This window comes from Semicossyphus pulcher, unplaced genomic scaffold, assembly GCF_022749685.1.
Source record: "Semicossyphus pulcher isolate SPU_LCO1_2020_fin unplaced genomic scaffold, fSemPul1.0.p SCAF_21, whole genome shotgun sequence".
Classification (NCBI taxonomy): domain Eukaryota; kingdom Metazoa; phylum Chordata; class Actinopteri; order Labriformes; family Labridae; genus Semicossyphus; species Semicossyphus pulcher.
The window spans coordinates 12,074,183-12,098,452 of NW_027211695.1; the positions used below are offsets into that span (position 1 = coordinate 12,074,183).

Consider the following 24,270-nt stretch of genomic DNA (forward strand, 5'->3'; position numbering starts at 1 on the left):
GTAAGTTATGTTTACATGTTGATAACACACCATGCAGCGAAACATCATTTTAATACCTTTAAATGTAAATATCAGGAATCAGAAACAAAAAACTAAACCAAAGTGTAAACTCTGAATTAAACAATAATAATCACATAAGAATGCTGTTTTATTTTCATGCATTGTTCTTAAACGTCCAGGAATGATGATTAATATGAATATTCATGTTTTGCATCAGATTCTTCACACAAAATAATACAAACAGGTTCTAAATCAAAGTAATCGATCACATATCAGAAAAAATGAACATTCTGTCCTATTTAAACAAAACCACATGACTGTAAATGTATGACTTTGCATCCTTCAGACATATAAACAAACAGTGAAAACACTGCACATCCTACTGTACTTAATGTGTTTTAAAGATAGACAATATCACACAAAGACTGAAACAATAAAACTGTCAAAGATTAGTTACTGCACACTTCAAAAAAGCAGTAAATGAAAGAAAGCACATCTTAATTGATTTGATTAAAGTATAAAACTCTTTTGGGTCACTTTGTTGCATTCATTCAGTTTGTCTATCTTTTCAGCTACAATATTACAGCATTCATTGGTCACACAGAATCATTCAAATCCACATTGAAACAAACTGAAAACATTTAGTGTGACTGTAATGTGTCCTTACATGTGTGTTGACTCCAAAAACAGTCCTGGTCAACAAAAACAGTTAAAACAAAAATATTTTAATACACGTTTAATTCAGTCGCAGTTAAATCAATGTTAAATGTATATATTTCCTTATTGTAAGCATTAGTTGTACAATATCTCTCTGTACTGATAATATCTTCAGCTTTTTCATTTGACAGCATGTTACTTCTTGTGGTTCTCTTCTTGTCAAAGAAGTATCTAAGATCAAAAGAGCCATGGAAGGAGGATGTGCACCTCTGTGCACTCAAAGTAAGTCAGGGGAAAGTTTGTATTACTTGACATTAAATGACCTCTTCAGACTCTCTTCTGCTTGCTGTTTGGTGATACCTTTCCAAATGTCAGGAATATCAGCAGGCTTTGCATTATATTCTTCAGCAAACTTGGAGTTGAACCTTTTCAGTAGGTATTTCCAGTAGTCTGAATCCTGAAGGCTTTTATCTGGTGCAATTCGCCAGTCTGGGAAAATGTTGGTGTACTCCTTGTAAGGGTGATATTCACCATTTGTGGCATTGCAGCGAAACCTACAGTCGCTGTTCACCAAGGAAGTGCATATGTCAATGACAAGTTTTTCCGTTTTGACCCATGTGAATCTTCCCAGACCGTCTGGTCGATGTACTGAAGTGAAGTGCTCCTTATGCTCATTTGCTCCTGCCTCACAGGGTGCTTTGCAGAATGGACACTGTTTACCACATCCAATGAGGTTTTTGAAAAGCTCATTCTGAAGCTCAACATCAAGATTTCTGATTTTCTCTTTGATGTCCGTATTTTTAAACTGCTCTTTAACAGCTTCTGCAATGTCCCTCACAAACACAGTGAGAAACTGAGCAAACTCTTTCGTGTTGACATTTTCTGGGATCATGAAAGTAGCAAGAGCATCCTCAGAAATGACCAGTTTCTCACCAAGTTCCTGACGGATGTCTTCAATCAGTTTCTGCAGGTTGCCACCTTCTTGTGCTTGAGCTTTGCGTATTGCATCGTTTATGCTGTTGATGCTTGAACTGGAACCTTGTTTTCAGTTCACCAATGATATCAGGACCAAGGGAACAGTTGACAAAGTTTTCCACAGCAGGCCTCAAGCAGTGCTCAGTGAATTCTGCTGCCTTCTTCTGGCACTGGTCTCGCTCACTGAACTCATCCTTGAAAAATCCATGGATCGTCTCTTTGTTTTGATTGAGACATGTGTAGGGATCATTCATGTCAATGAAATCTTCATGCATTTTCTGAAATTCTCGAGCTGCAGCTCCACAGATGTGCTGTTTCAGAGACACCTCAAAATGTATGTCTTTTTTAACATTCTGGATGTTTTTCAGCCTCTCATCAATCCTGTGTAGGATCTCCTGGATGAAAGTGTTGTGGTAATTGTTTTTACTTTGCACTTTTTGTTTCACAAACTGTGTGCAATCCATTATGACATGGTCGGCTATGTTTTGTAGCGCCATTACATGGTTTTTAAAGAACAACTTGCTGACTGTGTGCTTTACGTTGTTGAGAAATCCTTCAGCTGAGTATTTGAAAGTTTCCAATCCACAATCTTTCAGTCCTTTTTGACTTAACAGTTCACATGCATGACTCCCCTTACGTGACAGATTGTCTCTCAGGTAGTAGCTTACACTTGCCATGACATCTGTGGCCTCTTGTTTGTAAAGGTCTTGTTCCTTCACCATTTTATTCCACATCTTGTCAAATTCTTGGTCCAACTTTTTGTCTGTCATGTTGACCTTATTCTTACGGCATTCTTCAATCAATGCACGTACTCTCTCTTGTAATTCTTTTTTGTGGTTCACCTTGATTCTATCAAGTTCTGTCATTCCCCTTCTGACGTCTGTTGCTACTGTGAGCTGGTTATGTACAGAGCTCTCAATTTCTCGACGAAGGCTCTTTGCACTGTTTGCAAAGTCCTCTCTGTATGCTTCAACTAGATAGACATGACCATCTGTTTGCTTGAAGTACTTTGCCAGATTATCAAGAAGCGTTGTCTCCCATTTAGACAGCTCTGAGCATGCTTCACTTTTCAGGTCTGTGAGAAACTGTCCAATGTCAGACACCTCAGATTTCACTCTGCCAAAGTTAGAAATCTTTCTTTCGGCTGTTTTTGTCCAGGAGTACATTTCTTTTTTGAATTCCCATTCCCATTCGTTGAATTCTGTACACAGCCTCATGTATGCATCAGCCACCAGGCTGTTTCTGAAGCTGAAGATGAAGTTTTCGTGCTTGACAGCATTCCACAGGCTTGTGATCCACTCTGTAAACTCCAAGATGTCATTCGCAGATGTCTCACAATTTTCCAAAATTTGAATGATGTTCTTCTTGAGCTCATAAACAGCCTCGCTGTATCCTGCATTAACTGGTGCCATTGGTGGCACTCCATTCCAGAGACCTGGAATGTACCAGTTCCCAGTGTCTGGTTTGTACTCCATGACATCAGTGAAGCTCTTGTTCTGCTCCTTGTTTTCCATTTTGGCTGCTGCCTGGGTCATCTCATTTAGCTGCTGCAAGAGCATTTCCCTTTCTCGTAGGTTCTTCTCAGGGGCTGATACATCTGCCACATTCTGGTGAACAAACTGACATTTAGGTTTTTTCCCCACCTCTTTCATCCTGAGAAATGCATGCACGACTATCTGTAGGATGTCCTTCATTTCTGTTGAATTCTCCATTGCAATATTGATGATGGTGATGTCACTCAACCCCACAACGAGTGTTGCAAGCTCGTTGTCGTGTTCATAGCTGTTGTCTAGTTTTGCGAGCTCTGGTGACTTTAAGCCCTCGGTGTCAATGATTATGATGAAGTCACATTTGAGTTCTTTTTTGATGTCTTCATTGACTTTGATGAGCAACATGAAGGCACCTCGAGTGCATCGACCACTGCTGACTGCAAACTGTACTCCAAACATGGTGTTGAGGAGAGTAGACTTCCCTGTACTCTGAACTCCAAGAACAGTAACTACCAATATCTTGCTCTTGGGAGTCACCAAATCATTGAGCTGCGACAGAACATCACTCACCCATCTGAGAGGTATGTTAGATGCATCACCATCTACAAGCTCAAGAGGAAATCCATCAAGCAGCAGCTCTGCACATAGTTTGGGCAGATGCTGTAATTGTTGACGTGACGGATTTGTTTCTGGAAGGGAAACTGAAGCTTCATAGATCTGACCCATTTCACGGAAGAAGTGTTCAATCCCAAGTGAGCTGTTTGAAAGTTGTCTGTCAATTTCTTTGATTTCCTTTTTGTTTTCAGAATTTTTGTTTTTGTTTTTGTTTTTGTTTTTGGTTTTGTAAGCCTCCCTGAGGATAGACAGTTTCTCTCGAGACAGATTATCGAGGTTCATTTGCATCCATTTCAGGAAATAACACCTCTCTGTCCCTGGTGCTGATATTGCGTTGATGAAACATGTCATTGCATTCGACATGTCATAGGAGTTCTGTTGTTCTCGCAGACTTGCTTTCTGTTTCTGAAGTTCACTTTTGTACATTTCTACGTTTTGTGACCCAACTTTTTTAAGCCGAAACTCTTCCTTCTCTAAGCATGTCAGTTCCTTCCATTTTATCCCTTGCAAAGGTAGCTGAGATCCTTTGTAATGGAGGATATCTTGAATCTTTGAAGTGATGGCATCTGCATGTTTCTTGGCAGTCTGGCATTCCCGACAGTCTTCATCAACCCAGATTCCCAGTTCATGAGCAATGTCAGCCATCTGCTCAATTTGCATCTTAATCTCTGAGTTCTCAACTACATTTTTGACTTTTTCACGCAGTTTTTTGACAAAGTCTGCATCATTCATTTGCTTTGTCTTCAGAAGGATGTGGCTTTTCGTCAGGTTCAACTTGTTTGCCACCTTTTTCAGAGCATCAATACTGAAGTGTTGGCTTTGATGGTCACCTACCAAGAAGATCTCTGCCTTGTGGTGTTGGTTTGTGAGCAGCTTGCACTCAGAGTCCAAATGATCAAAGAACACAAAAACCGCTGCAGATGTCTGACACAAAAAAGAAAATTGTGTTTCAAATGAAGCAATGTCCCCACGAAGGTTAGCTACAGCTACTGGCTCACTGAAGATATCCATGTTATTGTTCCCACAAGGTAGGTACCAGGAAAGTTCAGTCAATCCATTGGATATTCGTCTTGGAAAGTCACCATTTTCCACATTACGATGAATGAAGGTATCATGGTACTGCTGAGAATTGCTCAGAAGCTTGTTGAGCATCTCTGACTTGGACAAGGAGCACTCACCTAGTCTCACAAAAGAAACCATTGGAAGTTTAGAGACAACAATTCTGTCTTCAATAAAGCCCTTGGATTCTGAAAGTGACAAAGGTCTGCAGTTTTTAACGATGTCTCTCATGGCCCAAAGCATTAGTGTGCACTGCTTTGTGTCACAATTAGGAAGCAGCAGAGGCACAGAAAACTGACACATGGACATTTTGAGTGCCAATTCTTGCCGTACAAAACCATCAGAACACAGAAAAAGAGCAGTGATTATGTCAAGGGGGTTTATGTTATCTGTATCCAGACTATCAAGAAGGTCATCAATATCTGAATCTGAAACTGATCCACCTGCTGCAGCATCACAACTTGATTCACAAGTAAATTTTACATTCCTAGCTTTCACATTAACCATCATCAGTTTCTTTAGAAAATACCATGGAAGGTCTGAGTTACACTTGGTACGTTCATCAGTAATGGTCTTCTTATCAATCTGAAGTATTGTGCTCATGGATAGCTTCTCTTTGTAGTGGTGCTGCAACCCCAGATCCTCCAACAGACGCTCCAGTTGTGCCTCTGTGGAAAGTAACACGTGTGTTAATCCTTGGTATTGGATTCAACATTAATCCATGTTAATTCACACATAGAATAAATGCATGCATGTTTGCTGAATTATCAGGTAATGATACACAATGCACAATCTTGCATCCTACCTTTGACTTCAAGCTGAAGCAAATAAAAAAAAATCGAAAAAATAATTTGTGTTGTATTTTGTTGGAAAATATTTTACAATAATGAAAAAAAGTCTGTTCAGAATGTACTCATTTGTATGCACTTTACTACGCATGATAATGTTGGTTTAATATAACAAGATGTATATTGTTTAACAGCAACAACAATAATAATAATAATATCAGAAAAGGAAACTAAAAGATGATCTATGTAAGCCTGTTTATAAAAGTGTGTTTTTTCAAGAGATTTAAAAGAGAAAACTTTTTATTTCCTCTGGCAGGCTGTTCCATAGTACAAGTGCCTCTACAGAGAAGGCACAGTCACCTATTGTCCTGGGCCTGGACTATGGAACAAACAAAAGGGCCTTGCAAATCATGGTGGCATTTTGCTGCCCAAAACCTAGAAAACAATTTTGTGCTCCTTAAACTGAAGAAAGTTTTGTGAAATCCAGAATTTGACGGCCTTAAGAGAGTTTCTAAGGGAGTTGAGACGATTGGGATGCTTATTTTTTATTGGTAGATATTATTAGATTTTACCCAGCAGACACATGTTTCTAAAGGTTTAACTGTGGTAGAGGGCAACTTACTTTTAAACTTTCTTTGGACTTTGTTCCAATTTAAACTTTGTTACGTTTAAAGGTATTGGTGATAAAGAGTCAGGTCACCAACAATAATAATGTAGTCAAATTGCAATCTGACTTTAGATTTAAATATAATTATAAAGCATATGTAGAGATATGAAAAACGTGTAACTTCTAACGACCAACAAACATTTTTAATTTACACTCCACAGTGATAGACAGCAGATCATGGAATTCAACCTGTGAAATGTTCACTCAAAGGATAGTCGAGTAATATTGCATTACAGTTAAAGGTTATACTCCTTTAAGACTAATCCCCAGCAGGTAGTTTGGTAATATAAAATATATAAACGCTGAGCTTGCAGGACGAGAAAAGAGCCTTTGTTGGAAAAAAATTGGAAACTTTATAATCAAATGTTTTAGAGTTGAAGTTATATAACCAAAAGTTTTATAAATTAAAGGTTTTAATGCCTTAAAGTTAAAGTTCTTATAGTTAAAATGCCTTAAAGTTAACTTTCCTATAGTCTAAGGCCTTAAAGTTAAAGTTTTTATAGTTAAAATGCCTTAAAGTTAACTTTTCTATAGTCTAATGCTTTAAAGTTAAAGGTTTTATAGTTAAAATGTCTTAAAGTTAACTTTTCTATAGTCTAATGCTTTAAAGTTAAAGGTTTTATAGTTAAAATGTCTTAAAGTTAACTTTTCTATAGTCTAATGCTTTAAAGTTAAAGGTTTTATAGTTAAAATGCCTTAAAGTTAACTTTTCTATAGTCTAATGCTTTAAAGTTAAAGGTTTTATAGTTAAAATGTCTTAAAGTTAACTTTCCTATAGTCTAAAGCCTTTCAGTTAAAGTTTTACAGTCAAATGTTTTATAGTTGAGGTTTTATATTCTAATGTTTTATAATAAGTTTTTATAATCAAAAGTGTTAAAACTGTAAAAATAGAATCCTAAGCCAAGAAACTCACTGGGCTCAGTATAAAAGCCAGGTGCAGGGTTGGCAGCTGGCCAAGAAAAACAGGTGTCCCCCCGAGCCCCTCCCTTATCTGTTGTACAGTGCATGAACGTGCCTAATTGGCCGGAAAAGTTGGAAATGGGTCGGGCAAAACTGAAAGGAAACAAACTGAACAAACTGAGGGCAGAGAGCCAGAGCGAGGGGGGGGCTCCAACAGGTGTTGGGGCACGCTGAAGCCCAGCGAGGGAGGGGTTTAGAGTATATAAGACCCGAGCGGCTGACCCGTGGGCAGTCTCATCCGGATGGACTCAGGTTTGTTTCTTTGTATTTATACGGGAATAAACTCTTTTTGCATCAGATTCTGCCAGTCTCTAGTGTTTGCTTGTCTGAGTTTTTGAAGACTTTGATTATATTTTTAAGAGTTTTTTAACCAAGTTTTATAACCTATTTTTAAGAGATTTTCAACCCAGTTTATTGCATATTTTTAAGAGTTTTTCAACCATGTTTTATGATCTATTGGAGATTGAAATTATGTTGCAGATAAGAGAGTTTGTGGAACTTTTTGCCACAACACCTTTCAATATCAGTCTCAAAGAGAATGTGGCTGTATCCAAGCAGCAGTTTTTACTGATGCAGAAACTATCTATTCCACCCAATCTCTATCTTTAACATTAATTTGTTATAGTACAATTTAAAATAATATGAAGTTACACAATGTGTTGGATTAATTGTCAGACAAAACTGACCTAAAGCTGACCTTCTGCTTGTGCATGCACAGCTAAAAAGACAGGAATTCTGAAACCTGTCCCTGGTCCCTGCTTCCTCTCCAGTACGTTATGCTGTTATGCACCTAAAGGAAGTTGTTTCTATTTTCACCCTTACAAAAAGAACATCTTGGATGTGTCTTGTACTGTATGTAATAGTTCAATGAACAGTTAAAAAGTACAACAGATAGTATCTTATGGTTCTGATTTTTTTAACTTAGTATGTTATGCATCAAGGAAGCAACCAAATGTAAAAGGTTTGAAATGTAAGGTAAAGAGGACCTGGGGCTCTTTGCTCTTGATCTTTCTTTTAGGTACTTTCTGGGCTTGAGGTCTTTTTAAGGATTTTGCTCTTTTGCCCCTTTGGGAGTTGTTTTTGTTTGTTTGTTTTGACTCATTACTTTTAAGGGGTTTTGGACACAACTGAACTTCAACACTTTTGTTATGTATTTATATTTTTGTATTTAATTTTTGCATTTTAACATCTCCTTCCTTGGGATAGGCTGACAATTAGAGTTTTCTGCTGCTTTATTGATGCATTTATGCTTCATGTGAAATAAGGATTATCAGTGTTATCATACCAATGTATGAGCTTATGCCTCTTGCTGACTGTTTACTTTTGCTGTTCTGTCCGCATGCAATATTTTTACGACCAGCAGGAGTCAATTTTGCATTCCTATAAAAAGCCTCCTTAGAGGAAATAAAGCACCATACGCTTAAGGCAGTGAAAAAGCATATCAAAAGCGTCACACAAAACAGCCTTAATGCTGAATAATAGAGTGCATAAAGCTGACCTTTACCTCTCTGTTGACAGTCATCCTTGCTGTCGGTACATGGTGTCGGTGGATTTTCTTCAACTTCCTAAAAAAAGTAATGTAATATAGACTCATTATCCAATACACATTATGTCATAGGGCAGTGTTTCAATTGTATTAGATGTGTCTTTAGGAGTTGTACAAACAAGTGGTTTACCTCCATTGTTGGTGGGTCTCAGTCACTCCAAACTTCTGCTAAATTCTTGAATCAGCTTCTCACTGAAAGTAATAAGAGACAAGATTTTTATCCCTTCAAAAACAACTTCAACTTTTGATAAAGTTTATACCAGTTTATAACACGGAGCCTACAACATTATTTTCTTAACAAATAACAATAAAAAATACACAATTAGGCTTATGCTAACTTAAAAAAAAAACTCAACCCAAGGAATTTGCTTGTTGATCAAAAAATTGAAATTCACACACACACACACACACACACACACACACACACACACACACACACACACACACACACACATACACACACACACAAGAAATCATTGATGAAAACCTATTGCACAAGTCAGATTGATTGAATAGTGATCACAGCCATTTGACTATCCCAGTTTAGAGCTGCAGCACAATAAAGTTACGTGTGTGAGGAAACAGATGTTGCTTCCTCGACCACTCACTCACTGAGCACTTCCTGACATATGAACAAGAGGACAGGAGAGGAGAGATGTCTGAGTGTTTAGGTCCAGGTGGAAAAACTCGAACTTGATCTTTTAATAGAGTAGTAGGCAATCTTCTCAATCATTGTTGATTTTTGTTTTGATGTACATATATGATTGTATGTTCTACAATAAGAATGTGTAATTGTTTCTATGAATGAAGAAAAATATTTTAATATCACTATTACAGACAGTTTTTGTTTTTGTGAAAAGAATATTGCCACCCACTGGTGACCCCTGCAGGCCGTAGAAAGCTTTAGGACTACAATTCCCATGGTGCTCCAGCGGATTCATACGAGACAGCTGTGTGCAGTTGGAGGCTGGAAGACGCCGACGAGAGACAGTTCTCAACCGTACAGCTTATGTTTAACTGTTAAACTTAAGGGAAGATCATCTAAGTTTGCTTATCATTTTATTTGAGTTTTGCCCTCTTAATTTGGTTGGTTTGACTGTTGTAAAGGCCTAATTTTGTTGTTGAATGTGTGTTGGAACGACTTTGATTTAATTTGATTTACCCAACGAGCCATCCGACATGAACCAGCCTGACAAGCCAACAAAGTCATCAATGAGTGAGCAGAGCAAGCCAAATAATTTGAAAGATAACGCGTGTGGAAAAGTCTATCTAAAGGCGCCTAAAGCAGGTTAATAGAAACAAAACATTGAGTGAAGGAAGCCGCGACAATCACAATAATCTGATGTTAACAAATTAATTTCACCTTTTTCCAACTCCAGTCAATAAATGCTAAATGATAACAGTTAAGGCATACTTATTTTTGTAATTTCAGTGATTAATTTAAGTGTAAATAAAGAGTAGATAAAATTGCATCAAAACAGAGCGCTTTATAAAAAATATATCAGTGGATATTCAGTGTTGCATGTCCCCCAGACCCGCTTATACTAGTGTTAAGGCCCCGCAATGTCTTCATATACCAGCACATTATAGTAAGCTCGATCTTTATTGCAATGTCGAATCTTAAAATCAAGATAACTGTGTTGCAAGATTTTTTAACCATTTACAGTGCGGGGCGTCAAGTCGCTGCACCACCCCTGAGTTTAAACATCCATAATATAATAAGTTGAGTTATAATAAAATAATATAAGTTTTCAAACAGATTTTTCCTTTGTGGCTTATTCAGCACCTGGCTCTCTTGAGATTTCCAGCTGCCATGTATGAATTTGAATTTGAATAAATGTGTACAAAGTTCACATCACGCAGGATCTATCAGACGTCCGGACAAAATGTCAAAAGAAAAGCATATTAAAAAAAACTCACCTTTGCAGAAGAGATGTTCACATTACACATTGCTACTTCTTTTCAAGGCAGCATCCAGCTGCACCCAGAAATGTCCTGCAGATACAGCTCCGCACCGCACTTCTCCTCAATGCGGTCCTCCTCGTGCACACTCCCCCTTTTATTCTACACGGTGAAAACACTTTCACTTTTGGTTTGTTAACCACGTGGTACAGTGGTTCACGTGGTTTACTGGAAATGAGTTTAGTTCAGTAAGCAAACACTACATGAGGCCTACATCGTCTCACATAAAAAGCACACATTTTGTCCAGTAGCCTTGAGTTTGCCTATTAGATCTGTCAAATCATTTCATAGCAGCATGTCAGGAAGGAAAGCTGGGAATGGTGGTAAAATATTTAACCCAATACTGCTGGTGTAGAAATGATTGCATTTAATGCGTGACATTTCCTTTGCTGCACTTTTACCACAGAATGTTGTTTGAGGTTTAAAGCCTTCAGCTCGCTTTACCCCTAAATATAAGTTAATGTTGCTTTTCTGACAAGAACAGTCACTTACTATTATAATGGTTATAATAATAATAATAATAATGATAATAATAATAATAATGATAATATAATAATAATAACATGACATCAGCGTCTTAAAGTTAACGTTATATCAGGATCTAATAAACCATTTTCTTGTCGAGAAACTATACAAGTGAAAAGTTTAAAGAGGTAATATTTACGTGGACGGTTGTAAAAACTCAGCAGTCCAGTAACACTTTATATTAAGGTACACATATTCACTATTAATAAGTTGCTTATTAGCATGCATATTATTAGCATATTGACCCTTAATTAGTCATTATAAAGCACTTATTAACACCTTATTCTGTATGACCATATAACTACTAGGCAATTAACTAATGATTTTCCCTCAATAACCTCCTAATTACTGCTTATTAACAGCAAGTAAGGAAGAAGAACAAAGTCAGCACAAGTAGAAATGTCTCCTCCATAAATACATAGATATATGGTTAATAATCTGTGTGATCCTTTACACACCAAAAATGTCTGTCACCTGTACACCAATATTTGAATAGATATGTTCTTTGTTCTTCTGCCACTGAATGGGATTGGAACCTGTGTATCTAGATAGACCTCTATGATTTGTCAAGGTGTAACCCATCACGTCTGTTGGTTACAGTAGTTGTGTGCTACAACAAATTTACTAAGTTTGAAGAGGAGGCAACTTAAGAATAGGGAGTGAATAAGTGTCAAACTACTAGTGAATTAGTTATGAACAAGACCTCACTTTAGAATGGGTAACATATTCTAATGTAGAAAAACCTAATTTAGAGTTATTTGGACTCTATTAACACTTGTAATTGTGTGTTTTGTTACACAAGAATGCATATTTATCAAGTGTTATTAAGGGAGAATGACTATTCTTGCGGTACTACCACCTTATAAGGCCCTTACTGAGCAAAGCATATTAAGATGGTAATTAATGTACAACAACTTCCTTACTTGCTATTAATAAGTAGTAATTAGGAGGTTATTGAGGGAAAACCCATAGTTAGTGGCCCAGTAGTTGTAGAATATGGTCATGCTAATAAGCAATTAATTAATAGTGAATATGTGTACCTTAATATAAAGTGTTACCAAATCCAGGTGCTCAAATTCGGTAGGCGAAATTCAGATCCCAAAATACTAATTAAAAACTTTTGATGCAAAAATTCAAATACAACATCCGGGATACCAAGGAAGAGCAATCGATTCTATCTCAAATCCAAACCAACATCCAGCCAATCAGGTTACGCTCCGCTGGTCATTTGGGGCATGGCTTAGTCCAGGAAGTAATCGACTCGACAACTTGGCTGCTTTTGGTGCGTTCCATTTACCTCAGAAGTCGGAATTCAGAACTGTCAGTGCTGACAGTGCAACAGTGCAGCAAGATAACGTACAAACTAAATTCAAGAGAGTTCATGACAGTTTCTTCTGGAGATTTTTTTGTCATATGTGCACGTTAATGCTCTGGCATCATAAAAACAGGCTGGGATCGCCTATGCAACCACAGCCACACAGCAGAACATCACAAGTTAATCCAAACTCCAGTTGACCAATTAATGTGATCTTTAACACCGCAGATGGCTCATATTTTATATGTAGTGACTTTTAATTATTGTGACGTGTTAACCGACTTGAGTATCCCTCTATTTACTTGGTGCGACAACCTTTGTGGGGGCGTGGCCATCTTGTCCTCTCTCTCTATGCACCCCCACTCATTTGCTCTCACACACACACACACACACACACACCGTTGCGTGTTCAAAATTTCAGGAAAGGACTACCACGATTCAGTACAGTAAACACATCTATTTATTGAGAAAATTGATGCTTGTACAAGGACCTTTTCTGTTTGGCTCACTGCAGTCTGCAAGCAGTACATGTGGTGGTTATATTCTATGTGTGTGCATGTGATGCAAATTAGCCTTAGCAACTAGGCTTCAGTCATTGGCTTGAACTTTATTTCTAAGTGATTCGCAGCCAGCAGTCTCACCACAACATCCTGTTGTGACAGGATGTCTGTGATCAGTCAAACATGTAGCAAGGTCCTTTCACACTCTAAACGGAGGCCTAAGAACCTTCATGAATATTTGTGCTCTTTAGTATGATCCATCTGAGTAACCTGGCTTAAACTCTCATATGTATTAATCCATCGTAACACGGGACTAATGATTCAAACCATCACACCTATTCAACAGGTCACTTCATTCTGTAGGTTTTGTGGGCATAATTACAGATGTGTTAACACAGTGCTCAAGGGGGTACATTTTAACATTTTTCCGACCTAACAACACATACACGTGTGCTTCTGCTTTGTGCTTTGTAAATAACTGCTCTTAGTTTAGGTTTGATAGTAATTTTTTCGATTAAGTGACATTGATTTTGATTGGTGCTGCTTGTTCAATAAATTCTGTTTATAATTTAAAGAGAAGTTGTTTGTGATTAATTGTGTATTTACATTGTGATTATGGCTGGATTGCGAAGGTCAGTGCTCAGATTCATACCTTCCCCTTTTCACTTCAATTGAAAATATTGATTATTTCATAACAGTATTGATTTTTTATGTGTAATATTGAGACTGATTTTGTTGCAGTTTGCAAAAAAACGATGTCATTCACTGCACACTTCTCATGTAATTTAAAAAAATGCTGTTTTATTATTATTCTTTTTTATTTTGTCTTGTTGTCATATTGGCCATAACACGGGCGTCCTGCAGCAAAGTGGTTCCCAACCTTTTTTCCTTGGAGCCCCCCCTGCTTGTATCTAAGAATGGCTGAGCCCTCCTAGCCCGCTCCTTTATGGGCACAGTCTTGTTCACAGAGGTGTGGCCTACAAAGTAGCTACTATATTTGAATGAGGGCCACAAAAAATATATTTTTTAATAGTTGAACAGACGTTTGTTATCAAGTAAGTGCTTTTTTAATGATTTTATTTAACATGTGCAAATCTAAACTTGACAATGTCAGTGCAGACAAAGCCTCGTGCAACCCCAGTGATCTTTGGCGCCCCCCTAAGGGGGGCCAGGACCCCAGGTTGGGAATCACTGCTGTAGCGTCATGATTTCTGACCAGAGAGCCCTGCTGACTTCAGCATTTGCTATTTTTTTTTAATTGTTTGTGGGTTTGTAGTAGAAAAATTAACTACCACTCTTTTTCTGTTAAAGCTTTAAATATCCAACTGCTGCTCATGAGTGCCGCATGATCTGTGTGACTTGTGAATAAATCAAGAACATAATAAATGAAGTAAAGATTTTTCTGTTTACTTTGGAAGTCATTCTACACAATAATGTGATACTGATCAAGAAAACATTAAAATACATTTATAGTCACTGTGCTGATTACAATCTTTAATAAATCAGTTTACAGAAGTAAGTTATGTTTACATGTTGATAACACACCATGCAGCGTGAAACATCATTTTAATACCTTTAAATGTAAATATCAGGAATCAGAAACAAAAAACAAAACCAAAGTGTAAACTCTGAATTAAACAATAATAATCACATAAGAATTCTGTTTTATTTTCATGCATTGTTCTTGAAACGTCCTAGAATGATGATTAACGTGAATATTCATGTTTTGCATCAGATGCTTCACACAAAATAATTCAAACAGGTTCTAAATCAAAGTAATCGATCACATATCAGAAAAAATTAACATTCTGTCCTATTTAAACAAAACCACATGACTGTAATTAACAATCAATCAAATTTTATTTGTATAACGCCAAATCATAATCAAAGTTATCTCAGGACACTTTACAAAAAGAGCAGGGGTCCGTTTCAGAAAGCGGGTTTAGTGAAAACCCCGGGTTTGTTAACCCTGAAATGAGGGAAACCTCTTTTCATTTCCTGCCCACTTTTTATTTGAGCGTTACTGTTTTTCTTTACACTGCGATATTTGCACACTCTTCTGCAGCCGCACATCACCAATATCACCCACCGTGGACATGCACTTACATCCGAGCGAATTCTTTGTGTTGTCTTAGGTTTTTTTGCTGATGGAAGTTTTCTTTATATTATTGGGGATGCGGAGCACCTCAGCAAAGCCACTGTCTGGAATGGAACGTGGTAAGTAGCCTAGAGCTTTGTTCAATATAATTCACTTGTCTCCCTCCTTTGATACACTCAAAGTATCCACTATACATTACAGGACACTGACGGCTATCTGCTGGGGGACAGGGGGTACCCATGCCGGCCAACACTGCTGACCCCTTACCCTGACCCTGAGCCAGGCCCCCAGCAGCGCTTCAACGTGACCCACTGCAGGACGAGAGCTCGGTGGAGATGACCATAGGCCTGTTCAAAGCCCGTTTCCAGTGCCTACGTCACCTCAGGGTAACCCCTGAGAGGGCCTGCGACATTATTGTGGCATGTGTTGTTCTCCATAATGTTGCCACAATTAGAGGAGAGCAACACCCTGCCCTACAAATAGAGGCTGATGAAGACCCCATCCCTGCAGCTGACATGTAGGATGGAAGGGCAGTCAGAGATGTCATCTGCCACAATCATTTCGCTGTCTAAGACATGTTTTTTAGTTCTTTAACATTTACCTAACCTAACATTTATAACCTATTTCTTGATTGTTTTTTTCTATTTTTTTAAGATGCTTCCTGTACAGTTCCTTTACAGGTAACTGGGAATACATAAGGATGAAATTAAATCATACAGGTCATGCAGAATTAACCTCTGGCATTTAGTGACTCACTGTGTTCACCTGTGCTGTTGACTCTGATGGACCCTCCTCCTGCTGCCCAGCCATGTTAAAAAGGATAAGAATGTCTGTTCATACTTTAATGTAGGCTACATGCCACAATGTTCAACACAAGAACTTAAAGAGCAGTGAATGGGAAGATAACGCTAGATATCAGTAACATATCATTTTAACGTATTACCTCTGTAGGCCTCTCTGTGGCAGCAGAGAGGGTGTCTTCATCTTCTTCCGGAGGTTCTTCCTGTTGAGATGAGCATTAGGTTTTAGAACACTTTACCCTTCTATTTAGTAATCTCTGGAGTATTGAGTAGCCTACTCACAGCTGCAAGGTGTTCTGTCATTGGATGGGGCTCGACAAGGCAGAGAACCCTATCACAATCTGTTAGTACAAATGACCATGGCCATTACATCAATCAATTCATTTTTATTTCTATAGAGACAAATCACAACGAAAATAATGTCACACTGTCAACACTTAACATGCAGTGCAGGTTTAGACTGTACTCTTTATTTCTTACATCTTATCATGGCACTTGTGTCCTGGGGGGTGACAGGCTCAGATGAGCTCCCCCGAGAGATTCCCTCTGCCACTGGCCTCCCCGTGTTCTGGCTCAGGGCCAGCTCCTGTGCCGCAGTCATAGGTGGTGGTGCTGGTCCCCCACCTGTTTGTCAGGCCTCTCTCTTCTTTCTGTTGGCTGAGCAGAATATAAATGTATTAAGGCCTAATTAATGAAATGTATGTGAAATCGGCATTATGTTAGGGATAAAGCGGCACAAAAACAGCCACTGAATGATATTTACTTTGTTTAATATTTAAAATATGGTTAAAGTGAGGTTCAGACATGAGCCCATTTTGCCTGAGCCTTACCTGTTTGAATGATGTTCTTATACTTCATTTTTAGCTGCTTCCATGTGCGTTTTGGTCCTGCTGGATTGCACCTAAATTAATATAAAGTTTATCTTCTATTCTATTCCAGTCGTGATTAAATATTAAATTAATACACCCATTCAAAGTTACGCATTCACTCGAGCAGCGATTTCTTCCCGCGCTGCTTCTCTCTCTTGCAGCTGCAGCCGTGTTACTTTTCTTGCGAAATGCATTTTCGTATTCGCCATACGTCCGCATGAGGATTTCTAGCTCCATTGGTGTAGTAGTAGTAGGATGACCTCTTTATGTTTGTAGTTGCCATGGTGAATCGTGGTATCGGGGCTCCATTAATGCTGGCTTTTTATAGTCGGCGTGCATGCACTTCATGTTACACTCTAACACATCTGCACTGAGACAGTTTGGACACATAAAGTATCTGTGAACCCCGTTGGCCTCAAAAGTTTGAGGTCCTTCTGATTATAATTTTAAACAGCAGTGCTATTTGAGTGCAGTGCTCTATTTCAACAATTGGAGTCTTGAAGTTACACTTGCAGCTCCATCATCCACAAATATACTCCTACAGTTGGAATTAGTTGTGCATCTCAATTTGCTCGCATGATGGTGTGGTGGTTAAAAGTGTCACCTCACAGCAAGAAGATTCCTGGTTCAAATCCTGACAGGTATCTTTCCATGAGGAATTTGCATGGTACTCCAGCTTCCTCCCAGTCTAAGACATACTGGTTAGGTCAATTGTTGACTCTTCGTTGCCAGAACGTGTGTAAATGAGCGTGAATGGTTGTCTGTCTGCCTTCTCCTCCTGTGGTTTCCTCACGTCTCTCCATGCATCCCAAGTTGGAGGGAATAAGACACAAAGAAATGAAGTTCATTTTCATTAGTTTTATGGCATGTTATGTTTTACACCTACAAGCCATGTCAAACTATATGTAGCTCAGTGTAAGTTCAAGAGCTGTATTAATGCTAACTGCACTGATGCGCTGCTGTTGCTGTTGTTTGAGCCCACAGGAACACATTGTAGCCGGCATCGTAATATTGGAGAAGTAAGTAACTAATTTTGTTTATCGTTGCCTACGCTCTAGCTTCTCTTTTTCTATTTGATTACTGAACAAATGCTGCATAGAAAAGGTGTTGAGAACAGAATTTCAGAGGAGACTCTAAGAAACTCACAGACATAAATGTAGTAAACAGAAACAAAAGAGAGGATGCACTAATGACTAGCAGATATGTATCTGCCCATCTTTCCGTCCATAGTGTAGCCAGTGGAAAGCTTAGTCCAAGAGAGGCCTTTTGTTCTCACACCTTAGGATCGAGAGGATGTGAGGGTGAAAAAAGATGCAAGGTATTTAGTAATATTTAGTTTGGTTTGTTCTTTTTCCAGGCTGCACAGTGGTGCAGTGGTTAGTGATGTCGTCTAACAGCTAGAAGGTTCCATGTTCGAACCCTGGTTTGGACACAGTAGGCCTCTCTGTGTGGAGTTTGCATGTTCTCCCCGTGCATGCGTGGGTTCTCACCAGCTTCCTCCCACGGTCCAAAGACATGTTCGTGAAGTTCATTGGTGACTCTAAAACAGACATACTGCACACCTGGAAGACATTTAAATCTGTTTATTTTAAGTGTACGAATCAGTGTCAAAATATTTGTGATTATAAAGTTTCTTGTTGATCTTTATACTTTTTTTCTGAATATATGTATGATGTACATGTACTGTAAAATATAACGGTATCCTGCAGCATCATTATTTCTGAGCAGAAAGCCCTATATGCTGTCTGAAACATTTGCTATTTTTTAATGAGTATCACATTTATGCTCATTGTTTGGGGCTTTAAGGTACAAAAATGAATGCCCAATCTGTTTTTGTTAAAGCTTTAAATATTCTGATAAACCTGAGGTGCATGATCTGTGCGACTGTGTTAACAGAGTATTTATGGAAACATCTCATCAGTTAAAAGCACTGATAATAGCCGGCTTAATAGCCAGCTTACTTCAGAACTTATCATACACTATGCTGTGATACTGATCTAGAAAACATTCATAGTCGATGTGCTGATTTATTGGTTTACAGTTGAAAGTAAAGTAGACATGTTGATAACACACCATGAAACATGAATCATCTTTTATTTCCTTTAATGTGTAAATATCAAGAAACGGAAACTTCAGAGAAGCAACAAAAACAATATTCATTCTGAATGAAGGAATAATAATCACATAATGATATGGCAACATTGTTCTTTAAACGTACAGCCAAAAAGCTTTTGTATTGAACTGAATGAAACTGAACTGACCCAGATTTTTGTAATGTACATGTTGACAATACTCAATATAAAATGAAGGATATTATCTTAAAGAATTACACATAGTAATTAAGAAGAAATGAATACATCAAACACTTCACACCAAAAAATGACAAACTGGTTCTAAATTATGAACTTAAAGGAATATAACAGTAAACGCAAAAGATTTATAATTGGGTAGATCACAAACATATAAAGGAAATAAAGAATATCATAACTGACTTGAAAAAAGGAAAACACTTTTTCTGTCACTTTTTTGGCATTTATTAAGTGTGTTTATCTTTTCAGTGGTAGTGGTAGTGTCATTGGGTAAGACACTGAACCCCAAATTGCTCCCGGGGCATAGCCAATGGGTATGAATGTGATAACTGATTGACAGTTGTGCACACGTAGCAGCCTCTGCCATCAGTGTATGAATGTGTGTGTGAATGGGTGAATGTGACTTAGAGTGTAAAAGCAGCTTTGAGTGGTCGCAATCTCTTCAGTGGTGATATTATAGTATACATCTGTCACACAAAATCATAATTTCACATTTAATCAAACTGGAAACATTGTTTGCTTGTGTCCTCACATTTGCACTGACTCCCAAAACAGTCCTGATCAACATAAATATAGAGCTAAAGCTGAGTAGTAAAATATCTCTCTGAACTGATATTTTCAGCCTTCTCATCCCACTCAAAATAGTTTACCATTTGTGTTTTCCTACTTGTAAGAGGAAACTGCGGCTCAAAAAATGTCCATTATAGCAGGATGTGTACCTCTGTATTCTATAGGTACTAGTTGGAGGGAAATGTTAGCGTCACATGGGACATTAAATGACCTCTTGAGACTCTCTTCTGTGTGCTGTTTGGTGACATCTTCCCAAGTGTCAGGAATATCAGCAGGCTTTGCATTATACTCTTCAGCAAACTTGGAGTTGAACCTTTTCGTACGTATTTCCAGTAGTCCGAATCCTGAAGGCTTTTATCTGGTGCAATTCGCCAGTCTGGGAAAACTTTGGTGTACTCCTTGTAAGGGTGCCAATCACAATGGCAAGTTTTTCTGTCGTGTTCCACTTGGATCTTCCCAAAGCCTCTGGTCGATGTACTGAAGTGAAGTGCTCCTTATGTTCTTTTGCTCCTGCCTCACAGGGTGCACTGCAGAATGGACACTGTTCACCACATCCAATGAGTTTTTTGAAAAGCTCGTTCTGAGGCTTAACTTTAAGATTTGCGAGTTTCTTTTTGATGTCTGTATTTTTTAACTGCTCTCTAACAGCTTTTTCCATTTCCGTCACACACCACGGGAGAAGCTGAGCAAACTGTTCATGGTTGACATTGTTCAGGATCATGAAAGGACTGAGAGCATCCTCAGAAATAACCAGTTTCTCACCAAGTTCCTGACGGATGTCTTCAATCAGTTTCTGCAGGTTGCCACCTTCTTGTGCTTGAGGTGGCGTATTGCATCATTTATCCTGTCGATACTTGACCTGAGATGTTGATACTCAAACTCTGATGAAGGCTCGTTTGACAAGAGTTCTAGCATTTTATGGAGTATCCATGTCTGAACATAATGCTCATATACGTAGATGTAGCTCAGGTAGTCATCAAAGTTATCCTTTGAAAGCAAATCCAGTAAAACTGAATACTGGAAGAACATTCGTGTGCTGAACTGGAACCTTGTATTCATCTCACCAATGATATCAGGACCAAGGGAACAGTTGACAAAGTGTTCCACAGCAGGCCTCAAGCAGTGCTCAGTGAATTCTGCTGCCTTCTTCTGGCACTGGTCTCATTCACTGAACTCATCCTTGAAGTTGACCAGGAACCTCTCTTTGTTTTGATTGAGACATCTGTAGGGATCATTCATTTGAATGAACTCTTCATGCATTTTCTGAAATTCTCTGGCAGCAGCTCCGCAGATGTGCTGTTTCAGAGACACCTCAAAGTCTATTTCTACCTTAACATCCTGGATGTTTTTCAGCCTCTCATCAATCCTGTGTAGGATGTCCTGGATGAAAGTGTCGTCCAACTTTTTGTCTGTCATGTTGACCTTATTCTTACGGCATTCTTCAATCAATGCACGTACTCTCCCTTCTAATTCTTTTGTGTGGTTCACCTTGATTCCATCAAGTTCTGTCATTCCTCTTCTGACGTCTGTTACTACTGTGAGCTGGTTATGTACAGAGCTCTCAATTTCTCGACGAAGGCTCTTTGCACTGTTTGCAAAGTCCTCTCTGTATGCTTCAACTAGATAGACATGGCCATCTGTTTGCTTGAAGTACTTTGCCAGATTATCAAGAAGCGTTGTCTCCCATTTAGACAGCTCTGAGCATGCTGCACTTTTCAATTCTATGAGAAACTGTCCAATGTCAGGCTCCTCAGATTTCACTCTGCCAAAGTTAGAAATCTTTATTTCTGCTGTTTTTGTCCAGGAGTACATTTCTTTTTTGAATTCCCATTCCCATTTGTTGAATTCTGTACACAGCCTCATGTATGCATCAGCCACCAGGCTGTTTCTGAAGCTGAAGATGAAGTTTTCGTGCTTGACAGCATTCCACAGGCTTGTGATCCACTCTGTAACTCCAGAGATGTCATTAGCAGATGTCTCACAATTTCCCAAAACTTGACTGATGTTCTTCTTGAGCTCATAAACAGCCTCGCTGTATCCTGCATTAACTGGTGCCATTGGTGGCACTCCATTCCAGAGACCTGGAATGTACCAGTTCCCAGTGTCTGGATTGTACTCCATGACATCAGTGAAGCTCTTGTTCTGCACCTTGTTTTCCATTTTGGCTGCTGCCTGGGTCATCTCATTTAGCTGCTGCAAGAGCATTTCCCTTTCTCGTAGGTTCTTCTCAGGGGCTGATACATCTGCCACATTCTGGTGAACAAACTGACATTTAGGTTTTTTCCCCACCTCTTTCATCCTGAGAAATGCATGCACGACTATCTGTAGGATGTCCTTCATTTCTGTTGAATTCTCCATTGCAATATTGATGATGGTGATGTCACTCAACCCCACAACGAGTGTTGCAAGCTCGTTGTCGTGTTCATAGCTGTTGTCTAGTTTTGCGAGCTCTGGTGACTTTAAGCTTTGGTGTCAATGATTATGATGAAGTCACATTTAAGTTCTTTTTTGATGTCTTCATTGACTTTGGTGAGCAACATGAAGGCACCTCGAGTGCATCGACCACTGCTGACTGCAAACTGTACTCCAAACATGGTGTTGAGGAGAGTAGACTTCCCTGTACTCTGAACTCCAAGAACAGTGACTACCAATATCTTGATCTTGGGAGTCACCAAATCATTGAGCTGAGACAGAACATCACTCACCCATCTGAGAGGTATGTTAGATGCATCACCATCTACAAGCTCGAGAGGAAATCCATCAAGCAGCAGCTCTGCACACAGTTTGGGCAGATGCTGTAATTGTTGACGTGACAGATTTGTTTCTGGAAGGGAAACTGAAGCTTCATAGATCTGACCCATTTCACGGAAGAAGTGTTCAATTCCAAGTGAGCTGTTGGAAAGTTGTCTGTCAATTTCTCTGATTTCCTCTTTGTTTTCAGAATTTTTGTTTTTGTTTTTGTTTTTGTAAGCCTCCCTGAGGATAGACAGTTTCTCTCGAGACAGATTATCGAGGTTCATTCGCATCCATTTCAGGAAATAACACCTTTCTGTCCCTGGTGCTGATATTGCCCTGATGAAACATGTCATTGCATTCGACATGTCATAAGAGTTCTGTTGTTCTCTCAGATTTGCTTTCTGTTTCTGAAGTTCACTTTTGTACATTTCTATGTTTTCTGACCCAACTTTTTTAAGCTGAAACTCTTCCTTCTCTAAGCAAGTCAGTTCCTTCCATATTTCCCCTTGCAAAGGTTGCTGAGATCCTTTGTATTGGAGGATATCTCTAGTCTTTGAAGTGATGGCATCTGCATGTTCCTTGGCAGTCTGGCATTCCTGACAGTCTTCATCAACCCAGATTCCCAGTTCATGAGCAAAGTCAGCCATCTGCTCAATTTGCATCTTCATCTTTGAGTTCTCAACTACATTTTTGACTTTTTCACACAGTTTTTTGTCAAATTCAGCATCATTCAGTTGCTATTCAAAAGGATGTGGCTGTTAGTCAGGTTCAGCTTGTTTGCCACCTTTTTCAGAGCATCAAGACTGAATCGGTGGCTTTGATAGTTACCGACCAAGAAGATCTGTACCTTGTGGTGTTGGTTTGTTGTTGTTGTTCCTGACCACGTGGTTTATTTAAAGTGAATTCAGTGGTTCAAGTGATTTATTGGAAACGAGAAACCAGTTCAGTTGAGTTGGCAAACCATTAGGCCTACATTGTCGCACATAAAAAGCGAAGTGTACAACAATACATTGCCATAATTCCCTGCATTCCAAGAAGGTCCTCACAACGCATTCAGAGCTCAGACCCTACATATACACCAGATTCATGTTTATACCTACTTTAATTTTGCAGGGTTGGTTCCTCTCTATTTACAATTGCGTTAGAAAAACATTTTGTCCAGTAGCCTTGTTTGCCTATTAGATCTTTTTTTACTTTGTTTTTTACATTTTTAACCTCACGTATTAATGTTGTTTAAGTTTTACAGATCTGATTTACTGATAACTTGCACCTAATAACATTTGGAAAAGGACAGCTTGGAATGTTGGTAAAATATTTTACCCAATACTGCTGGTGTAGAAAAGATTGCATTTAGTGCGAGACATTTCCTTTGCTGCACTTTTACCACAGAATGTTGTTTGAGGTTTAAAGCCTTTCAGCTCGCTTTACTCCTAAATATCAGTTAATGTTGCTTTTCTGACAAGAATCATGAATCAATATTCTCATGATATGGTTTATACAATGATAATAATAGTGTGTACTTCAAAATCAATTCATTTTGAAGAGGAAAGTCTCAATGTAACAAATAAAGGCTTCAAATGGCTGAGACTGAGGCTGCCTTATAGGTAGCTGCAGTGTGGGCCTTTCCCAAACCAGCCCCTACACCAGGGGTCTCCAACACTTGTTTTTGTGCGTATGGTCTTTGACGAATTTTCCACAAAAGAGGAATTTTTGACCTTACTTCCACTGAAAACTACAACCAAGGGAGTTGACATTTATAATGCCATGAAGGACTACTTTGTGCAAAAACACATCCCTCTTGAAAAACTGGTGTCAATAACAAAAGATGG

The 24,270-nt window shown here is 38.7% G+C and overlaps 2 pseudogenes; both read right to left on the minus strand.

Annotated features, from left to right (window-relative positions):
- On the minus strand, positions 1 to 10,769 carry LOC138601265 (up-regulator of cell proliferation-like; annotated as a pseudogene).
- LOC138601160 (interferon-induced very large GTPase 1-like) overlaps positions 9,362 to 24,270 on the minus strand; it is a 23,598-nt pseudogene continuing 8,689 nt past the window's right edge.